This window comes from Artemia sp. Qi Xiang Cuo, chromosome 17 (assembly GCF_049724085.1).
Source record: "Artemia sp. Qi Xiang Cuo chromosome 17, ASM4972408v1, whole genome shotgun sequence".
Classification (NCBI taxonomy): domain Eukaryota; kingdom Metazoa; phylum Arthropoda; class Branchiopoda; order Anostraca; family Artemiidae; genus Artemia; species Artemia sp. Qi Xiang Cuo.
In genome coordinates, this window is record NC_142810.1 from 17,400,841 (window position 1) to 17,411,636 (window position 10,796).

A 10,796-nucleotide genomic window follows, 5' to 3' on the forward strand; every position below is an offset into this window, starting at 1 on the left:
AAGCACAACACAGAGAAAAAACGTTGAGAGAGAAAGAGAGAGAAGAGGGGAAACTTTATACTGACACACAGGGAGATAAACAGAAAGAGAGGGGTAAAGAACATGTAAGCGAGGGAGAAGGCAAGCTGGCAAAAGGGGGGAGGAAGAAAAAAGAGAAAGGAGCTCATTTAATAAGTGGTTGTATTTGGTGTGATATTCTTTTTCGTTATTCTACTGCCCTACTTCTACAAATAAATCAGCAAATATAATGAAATTAAATGACAGCGTGAACTCTACTGAAATAAGTGTAGAAAAGAGAATATGGAGACAGGAAGAGAGAGAGAGTTGACAGAGACGATGATAGAACAGTTTACTTCATCAAGTCCTGCCAGCTGGCTGAGAGTTTATTTTTAAGACATTAATCTGATAACAAGGTGGGAAGGTAAAAGAAATTCAATAGGATGTTGGGAAGAGTTACAATCACTTAAGAATCATCCCCACTCTTCCTTACGCGCGTGTCTGTTCATGGGCTGAGATTAGTTTTCAAACTAAAAAATCTTTCACAATTACGAACAAATAACATATAAAATTCTTATGGCATTTTACAATCAGAATAAATATTTTTTTTTTTCAAATGTAAGTAAAGACCGACGCCAAAACTAAAAGCAAATAGATATTATTCGGTTTATGGCGGGTACCTCCTCCTCGACCCCCGTCTTTATGCTAACGTTTTATAGTGCTATACTGAAAGTACCTATGATTGTACGTACTTGTGCTTGAGCGGTTGTTTTTACGGCGTTGGGGACAAAAAGTCAAACTTCGTATTTAATTTTATCGGGAAGCGAATCCCATAAGAAGCTTAGAAACATCAGCCTAGAACATCTTTTGGGTTCCAACGCACCCCATCCCTCTTCCCATAAGAGAATCGATTGGCCAGCACCCTAATTGATAATATGCAAATACAACATATTTATAGCCGTTATTTTTATTAAATGAACCGTCTATAATAACAGATCATTTTTATGGACTGAATTTATGTTTAAATTGTATGGTATACTACCCGTCGGTTTTGTCTCTTAGACTGAGAGGACAAATAAAATCCTTTCAATGGTTGCCAGAATTTTACCTTGATGACGTTACCACATACTTTGTATAAGATAAAAAAAAAAAGAAAAAGATCATCCAGAGCCATTGCTGGCACATAAGGCTTTGAATTAACGTTTCAGTTGCGGGTCTTTTTTTACAGGAATATTTAGGAACTTTGCCACCCAGCCTCGCTACATTGGAGATCAATCCCTGAGCCCCATATTGCCAAGCAGAGCATCAATCCAATTTCCTACCATGGGGCACATGGAGTAAGATAGTGTAGCAATAATAACAAAAATGCGTAGCAGGCAGTCCTTCCTGTACTCCCGATTGTGCTTCTTGTACTCCTGTACAGTCCTTCCTGTAAAGGAAGGACTGTACAGATTGTGATTCCTGTACAGTCCTGTACAGATTGTGCTTCCTATACAGTAAAGATTATGCTTCCTGTACTCCCGATTTTTGAAATAAATTTGGTTTGAAAAATGCATTAATCTTAAGAAATCGAGTCGACACCATTTTAAAAACGCCTAAACGGGGCACATATGCCCCATCTGGAAAAACAAGCACTAATTAGTATATACTATTTCTTGAAGTACCAGAGAGTCTTCAGGTCTCAAACTTTCACACTATCAGAAAAAAGGTTGCACCTTTTCCATTTTACTCAATGCGTCATCTATCAAAAACGAAAAAGGTTCATTTATCATTTTGACACGATACATCGAAACACTTCTCGAGAAGTACTTAGATAATACCTAATCAGTCATTAAATGACGATCAACAAAGCCTTCATCATTTACCTAATTCGAATTGAACGACACATGTGAATAATTATTTGAAAAATTGCGCCTAACTTAACAATGTGCTTGAAAAGAAATATTGCTTCTTCTCTGGATATTAGAAGCTGTTTGAAGGGAAAGAATTTAAAAGGGCACAAGTCTAGCTTTGGTTGGTTAGATTAACCGATGCTCTAGTTTTCCAAAAATTCGTTATATTGAGGTTTTTTATTGAAAATAAAATACCTCCTTGGCTCCTTATTTCTTATACCTTAAAATACATCAATATTTTCATTGAAAAATACCCTTATTTGGTATTTCTATTGGAAAACGAAAAAAAAAGATCAATTTGACCCCCATTCGATATTGAAAAGTACACTCCTCTTAACATTTCATGATTTGACTCCATCGGTGGACTAGAAAAATTTATTTTGAAAGATTTTCTAATGAAAATTTGTACGCAGAATTGATATTGTAATTAGATTTTGAATGACCGTTATCTTCATGATGCTATTTTGAAATTACCTTTGATTCAAACCAAAGAAATTGCATCAAAAGTATCAATGATAATTAACAGTGAGTAGAGAGCTATCTTATACTCCGAACATTACCACGTGGTTTATGGTTTTCTCAGTGAGAATGAAAAAACAGGAATTTTCTCACTTGGAAAAACATGAATTTTGTCACATTTATTGTTGTTTTCATTGATGGTTATGTGTGTTGGTCTATTTATTTGATGTTTTTCTCGGATGTCAAAATCAAATTATTTATGTTTTATGGTTTTTGTAAGTGAGAATTTGAAAAACAGGAACTTTCTCACATTTATGTATTTTTTCATGGTTTTTGTCAGTGAGAATTTGAAAAACAGGAATTTTCTCACATTTATGTATGTTTTTATGGTTTTTGTCAGTGAGAATTTGAAAAACAGGAACTTTGTCACTTGGAAAACCATAAACCACGTGGTGCTGTCACGAGTCAGAACACCTGTGCTGTCGACCTCAATTCACCTATCGTGAATCAATAATTCCCCTTAGAAACAACAAATTAATTTTCCTTTCTTGACAGATCAATCAATCAATGACATCATCTGTCAGACTTTAAAAATTTTCACATAGAAACATTTTTCCAGGAATAGATCCAAAATCATTAATGTCTTTGCCTCGGGAACAGTTCTACTGGTCGAACTCCAAAGGATATTAATAACCAAAGGCCATGGAAACACTTAGGCAAGAAACATCTGAGCGATGAATTGTTTTAGCGCGCGAGAAGGTTTCATATTAATTTGAAATGCGTTAACACAGAGATGCCAATAACAAAGGAACACGCTGAATTTACGTTTAGGGATTATTTGGGCGAAACCGTTTTATCCATTTTATGGGATTATTTCGGCGAAACAGATAGAGACATTTTAAAAGAAGATTTTGAAGAGATTTTGGAGGAGGTTTTGAGTGTGGTCGTTATAATACACAAGTTTCATTTGAACAGTGTTGTGAGGTCCTCTAACCCAACCCCAAAGGGTCCCAATCCTCCTACCCCAACCCCGAAGGAAGCCCCCGGTCCTCAAAGGTCCACCGGGCTCCCAAAGGCCCTCCACCGGTCCCCAAATGCCCCCCAGGCCCCCAACTGCCCCCCCGGACACTCAAAGGTCCCCCAAGCTCCCAAAGGGCCACCGGCGCCTCCAAAGGCCCACCCCAGACCCTCAACGGCCATCCCCGGGCCCCCCCAAAGGCCCATCGAGCTCCCAAAGGACCAACGAGGTCCCAAAGGCCCTCCCCCGGCCACCCTCCTCCTCCTCCTCCCACCTCCTCCTCCTCCCTCCTCCTCCTCCTCCCTCCTCCTCCCCCGGCCCCCCTCCTCCTCCTCCTCCCACCTCCTCCTCCTCCTCCTCCTCCTCCTCCTCCTCCTCCTCCCTCCTCCTCCTCCCACCTCCTTCCTCCTCCTCCTCCCACCTCCTCCCACCTCCTCCCTCCTCCTCCTCCCTCTTTCTCCTACTCCCCTCTCCCCCCCCCCCCATTCCCTCCCCATTTTTTTATACTTTTTTTGTGCATTGAGACACAGAACGACCCCCTGCCCCCGGCCCCTCCCCCTCCAAAGGTCTGATTTTTTCAAAGTTCATTTTGAATTTCTTTCATTGAAATGCAAGAGTTGGAATATTTCAGTAGTGTTTGTTCGCGGTTGACCTTGTCACAGTTACATTCTCTTAATTTTTCAAAGTTCATTTTGAATTTCTTTCGTTGAAATGCAAGAGTTGGAATATTTCACTAGTGTGATGTTGTAGTTTACCATGTCACAGTTACATTCACTTAATTTTTGATAGTCCATTTTGAATTTCTTTCGTTGAAATGCAAGAGTTGGAATATTTCAGTAGTGTTTGGTTGCGGTTTACCTTGTCACAGTTACATTCACTTAATTTTTGATAGTCCATTTTGAATTTCTTTCTTTGAAATGCAAGAGTTGGAATATTTCAGTAGTGTTTGGTTGCGGTTTACCTTGTCACAGTTACATTTTCTTTATTTTTCAAAGTTCATTTTGAATTTCTTTCATTGAAATGCTAGAGTTGGAATATTTCAGTAGTGTTTGGTCGTGGTTTACCTTGTCACAGTTACATTTTCTTGATTTTTCAAAGTTCATTTTGAATTTCTTTCGTTGAAATGCAAGAGTTGGAATATTTCAGTAGTGTTTGGTTGTGGTTTACCTTGTCAGAGTTACATTCGCTTAATTTTTCTATGTTAATTTTGAATTTCTTTCGTTGAAATGCAAGAGTTGGAATCTTTCACTAGTGTTTGGTTGTGGTTTACCATGTCACAGTTACATTCCCTTAATTTTTCAAAGTTCATTTTGAATTTCTTTATTTGAAATGCAAGAGTTGGAATATTTCACTAGTGTTTGGTTGCGGTTTACCTTGTCACAGTTTCATTGTCTTGATTTTTCAAAGTTCATTTTGAATTTCTTTCATTGAAATGCAAGAGTTGGAATATTTCAGTAGTGTTTGGTTGTGGTTTACCTTGTCACAGTTACATTCACTTAATTTTTCAAAGTTCATTTTGAATTTCTTTCATTGAAATGCAAGAGTTGGAATATTTCAGTAGTGTTTGCTTATGGTTTACCTTGTCACAGTTACATTCTCTTAATTTTTCAAAGTTCATTTTGAATTTCTTTCGTTGAAATGCAAGAGTTGGAATATTTCAGTAGTGTTTGGTTGCGGTTTACCTTGACACAGTTACATTCACTTAATTTTTCAAAGTTCATTTTGAATTTCTTTCTTTGAAATGCAAGAGTTGGAATATTTCACTAGTGTTTGGTTGTGGTTTACCATGACACAGTTACATTTTCCTGATTTTTCAAAGTTTATTTTGAATTTCTTTCATTGAAATGCAAGAGTTGGAATATTTCACTAGTGTGTGGTTGTGGTTTACCATGTCACAGTTACATTTTCCTGATTTTTCATAGTTTATTTTGAATCTCTTTCCTTGAAATGCAAGAGTTGGAATATTTCAGTAGTGTTTGGTTGTGGTTTACCTTGTCACAGTTACATTTTCTTGATTTTTCAAAGTTCATTTTGAATTTCTTTCATTGAAATGCAAGAGTTGGAATATTTCAGTAGTGTTGTCATGGTTTACCTTGTCACAGATACATTTTCTTGATTTTTCAAAGTTTATTTTGAATTTCTTTCATTGAAATGCAAGAGTTGGAATATTTCAGTAGTGTTTTGTTGTGGTTTACCTTGTCACAGTTACATTTTCTTGATTATTCAAAGTTCTTTTTGAATTTCTTTCGTTGAAATGCAAGAGTGGGAATATTTCAGTAGTGTTTGGTTGTGGTTTACCTTGACATAGCTACATTTTCATGATTTTTCAAAGTTCATTTTGAATTTCTTTCGTTGAAATGCAAGATTTGAAATATTTCAGTAGTGTTTGGTTGTGGTTTACCTTGTCACACTTACATTTTCTTGATTATTCAAAGTTCATTTTGAATTTCTTTCGTTGAAATGCAAGAGTTGGAATATTTCAGTAGTGTTTGATTGTGGTTTACCTTATCATAGTTACATTTTCTTGATTTTTCAAAGTTCATTTTGAATTTCTTTCGTTGAAATGCAAGAGATGGACTATTTCAGTAGCGTGTGGTTGTGGTTTAACTTGTCACAGTTACATTTTCTTGATTTATCAAAGTTCAGTATGAAGTTCGTTCGTAGAAATGCAAGAGTTGGAATATTTCAGTAGTGTTTGGTTGTGGTTTACCTTGTCACAGTTACATTTTCTTGATTCTTCAAAGTTCATTTTGAATTTCTTTCGTTGAAATGTAAGAGTTGGAATATTTCAGTAGTGTTTGGTTGTGGTTTACCTTGTCACAGTTACATTTTCTTGATTTTTCAAAGTTCAATTTGAATTTCTTTCGTTGAAAAGCAAGAGATGGAATATTTCAGTAGTGTTTGCTTGTGGGTTACCTTGTCACAGTTACATTTTATTGATTTTTCAAAGTTCATTTGAATTTATTTCGTTGAAATGCAAGAGTTGGAATATTTCAATAGTGTTTGCTTGTGGGTTACCTTGTCACAGTTACATTTTCTTGATTTTTCAAAGTTCATTTTGAATTTCTTTCATTGAAATGCAAGAGTTGGAATATTTCAGAAGTGTTTGGGTGTGGTGTCCATTGTCACAGTTACATTTTCTTGATTTTTCAAATTTCATTTTGAATTTCTTTCGTTGAAATGCAAGAGTTGGAATATTTCAGTAGTGTGTTATTGTTGTTTACCCTGTCACAGTTACATTTTCTTGATTTTTCAAAGTTCATTTTGAATTTCTTTCGTTGAAATGCAAGAGTTGGAATATTTCAGTAGTGTTTGGTTGTGGTTTACCCTGTCACAGTTACATGTTCTTGATTTTTAAAAGTTCATTTTGAATTTGTTTCTTTGAAATGCAAGAGTTGGACTATTTCAGTAGTGTTTGGTCGTGGTTTACCTTGTCACAGTTACATTTTCTTGATTTTTCAAAGCTCATTTCGAATTTCTTACATTGAAAAGCAAGAGTTGGAATATTTCAGTAGTGTTTGGTCGTGGTTTACCTTGTCACAGTTACATTTTCGTGATTTTTTAAAGTTCATTTGAATTTCTTTCGTTGAAATGCAAGAGTTGGAATATTTCAGTAGTGTTTGGTTGAGGTTTACCTTGTCACAGTTACATTTTCTTGATTTTTCAAAGTTCATTTTGAATTTCTTTCGTTGAAATGCAAGAGTTGGATTATTTCAGTAGTGTTTGATTGTGGTTTACCTTGTCACAGTTACATTCCCTTAATTTTTCAAAGTTCATTTTGAATTTTTTTCATTGAAATGCACGAGTTGGAATATTTCACTAGTGTCTGGTTGTGGTTTACCGTGTCAAAGTTACATTCTCCTGATTTTTCAATGTATATTTTGAATTTTTTTCATTGAAATGCAATAGTTGGAAAATTTCAATAGTGTATGGATGTTGTATACCTTGTCACAGTTACATTTTCGTGATTTTTCAATGTTCATTTTGAATTTCTTTCGTTGAAATGCAAAAGTTGGAATATTTCAGTAGTGTTTGGTTGTGGTTTTACATTGTCACAGTTAAATTTTCTTGATTTTTCAAAGTACATTTTGAATTTCTTAATTTGAAATGCAAGAGTTTTAATATGTCACTAGTGTTTGGTTGTGGTATACCATGTCACAGTTACATTTTCTTGATTTTACAAAGTTCATTTTGAATTTCTTTCATTGAAATGCAAGAGTTGGAATATTTCAATATTGTTTGGTTGTGGTTTACCATGTCACAGTTACATTTTCATGATTTTTAAAAGTTCATTTTGAATTTCTTTCGTTGAAATGCAAGAGTTGGAATATTTCAGTAGTGTTTGGTTTTGGTTTACCTTGTCAAAGTTACATTTTCTTGATTTTCCAAAGTTCATTTTGAATTTCTTTCTTTGAAATGCAAGAGTTGGAATATTTCAGTAGTGTTTGGTCGTGGTTTACCTTGTCACAGTTATATTTTCATGATTTTTCAAAGTTCATTTTGAATTTCTTTCGTTGAAATGCAAGAGTTGGAATATTTCAGTAGTGTTTGGTTGTGGTTTAACTTGTCACAGTTACATTTTCTTGATTTTTAAAAGTTCATTTTGAATTTATTTCGTTGAAATGCAAGAGTTGGAATATTTCAGTAGTGTTTGGTTGTGGTTTAACTTGTCAAAGTTACATTTTCGTGATTTTTAAAAGTTCAATTTTAATTTCTTTAGTTGAAATTAAATATTTTTTCTATTTAATTTGCTTTTTTTGTTGGATTAACTTGTCACAGTTAAATTATCTTGATTATTAAATTTTAATTTTTAATTTATTTATTTGAAATGCAAGAGTTGGAATATTTCAGTAGTGTTTGGTTGTGGTTTAACTTGTCAAAGTTACATTTTCTTGATTTTTCAAAGTTCATTTTGAATTTCTTTATTTGAAATGCAAGAGTTGGAATATTTCAGTTGTGTTTGGTTGTGGTTTAACTTGTCAAATTTACAATTTCTTGATTTTTCAAAGTTCATTTTGAATTTCTTTAGTTGAAAAGCAAGAGTTGGAATATTTCAGTAGTGTTTACTTGTGGTTTAACTTGTCACAGTTACATTTTCTTGATTTTTTAAAATTTCATTTGAATTTCTTTAGTTGAAATGCAATAGTTGGAATATTTCAGTAGTGTATTGTTATTGTTTTCCTTGTCACATGTTAAATTTCATTATTTTTTCATATTTCATTTGAATTTATTTCGTTGAAATGCAAGATTTTGATTATTTCAAAAGTGTGTTGTTCCTTTTTACCTTGTAAAAACAAAAGTCAATTTATTTTTAAATTTTCTTTGCTTCTATATTTCTTTTTCATTAACGAGTTGGTTTATTTCAGTAGTGTTTTGTAGTGATTTACCATGTCACAGTTACATTTTCTTGATTTTTCAAAGTTCATTTTGAATTTCTTTCATTGAAATGCAAGAGTTGAACTATTTCAGTAGTGTTTGGTCGTGGTTTACCTTGTCACAGTTACATTTTCTTGATTTTTCAAAGCTCATTTTGAATTTCTTTCATTGAAAAGCAAGAGTTGGAATATTTCAGTAGTGTTTGCTTATGGTTTACCTTGTCACAGTTACATTTTCTTGATTATTCAAAGCTCATTTTGAATTTCTTTCGTTGAAAAGCATGAGATGGAATATTTCAGTAGTGTTTGGTTATGGTTTACCTTGTCACAGTTACATTTTCTTGATTTTTCAAAGTTCATTTTGAATTTCTTTCTTTGAAGTGCAAGAGTTGGAATATTTCAGTAGTGTTTGGTTTTGGTTTACCTTGTCACAGTTAAATTTTCTAGATTTTTCAAATTAATTTTGAATTTATATCGTTGAAATGCAAGAGTTGGAATATTTCAGTAGCGTTTGGGTGTCGTTTACCATGTCAGCGTTACAATTTCTTGATTTTTCAAACTTCAGTTTGAATTTCTTTCTTTGAAATGCAAGAGTTGGACTATTTCAGTAGTGTGTGGTTGTGGTTTACCTTGTCACAGTTACATTTTCTTGATTTTTCAAAGTTCATTTTGAATTTCTTTCTTTGAAATGCGAGAGTTGGAATATTTCACTAGTGTATGGTTGTGGTTTAACTTGTCACATGTACACACATGTATACACATGTACACACATGTGCTTATCATGAGTGCTCATTATAAGTTAACCTAACCTTTTCCGGTGAGTATGGTTAGGTTAGACTAGATTCAGTTAGGTTAGATTAGACTAGGTTAGGTTAGCCTACGTACGCTTCACTTAGGTTAGCTTAGGTTAGGTGAGAGACATGCGAAAAGTTAGGTGTATGATTAGGTTAGGTTAGGTTAGATTAGGCGAGGGTTGGGTTAGTTAGGTTAGGCTAGGTTAGCCTACGTACGCGCGCGTATGTAGGCTAACCTAGCCTAACCTAACTTAACCTAACCTAGCCTAATCTAACCTAACCTAACCTAATCATACACCTAACTTTTCGCATGTCTCTCACCTAACCTAAGCTCACCTCAGTGAAGCGTACGTAGGCTAACCTAACCTAGTCTAATCTAACCTAACTGAATCTAGTCTAACCTAACCATACTCACCGGAAAAGGTTAGGTTAACTTATCATGAGCACTCATGATAAGCACATGTGTGTACATGTGTATACATGTGTGTACATGTGACAAGTTAAACCACAACCATACACTAGTGAAATAGTCCAACTCTTGCATTTTAACGAAAGAAATTCAAAATGAACTTTGAAAAATCAAGAAAATGTAACTGTGACAAGGTAAACCACAATCAAACACTACTGAAATATTCCAACTCTTGCATTTCAAAGAAAGAAATTCAAAATGAAGTTTGAAAAATCAAGAAAATGTAACTGTGACATGGTAAACGACAACCAAACGCTACTGAAATATTCCAACTCTTGCATTTCAACGATAGAAATTAAAATTGAATTTGAAAAATCGAGAAAATGTAACTGTGAAAAGGTAAACCAAAACCAAACACTACTGAAATATTACAACTCTTGCACTTCAAAGAAAGAAATTCAAAATTAACTTTGAAAAATCAAGAAAATGTAACTGTGACAAGGTAAACCAAAACCAAACACTACTGAAATATTCCATCTCCTGCTTTTAAACGAAAGAAATTCAAATGATCTTTGAAAAATCAAGAAAATGTAACTGTGACAAGGTAAACCATAATCAAACACTACTGAAATATTCCAACTCTTGCTTTTCAACGAAATAAATTAAAAATGAGCTGTGAAAAATCAAGAAAATGTGACTGTGACAAGGTAAAACACGACCAAACACTACTGAAATAGTTCAACTCTTGCTTTTCAATGAAAAAAATTCAAAATGAACTTTGAAAAATCAAGAAAATGTAACTGTGACATGGTAAATCACGACCAAACACTTCTGAAATAAACCAACTCTTGC

General features: G+C 34.1%; 1 protein-coding gene across 1 annotated transcript in view; it reads right to left on the bottom strand.

Moving 5' to 3' along the window:
- Positions 1 to 10,796, bottom strand: part of LOC148941962 (uncharacterized) — a 176,939-nt gene that overhangs the window by 37,425 nt on the left and 128,718 nt on the right. The window lies entirely within an intron of this gene.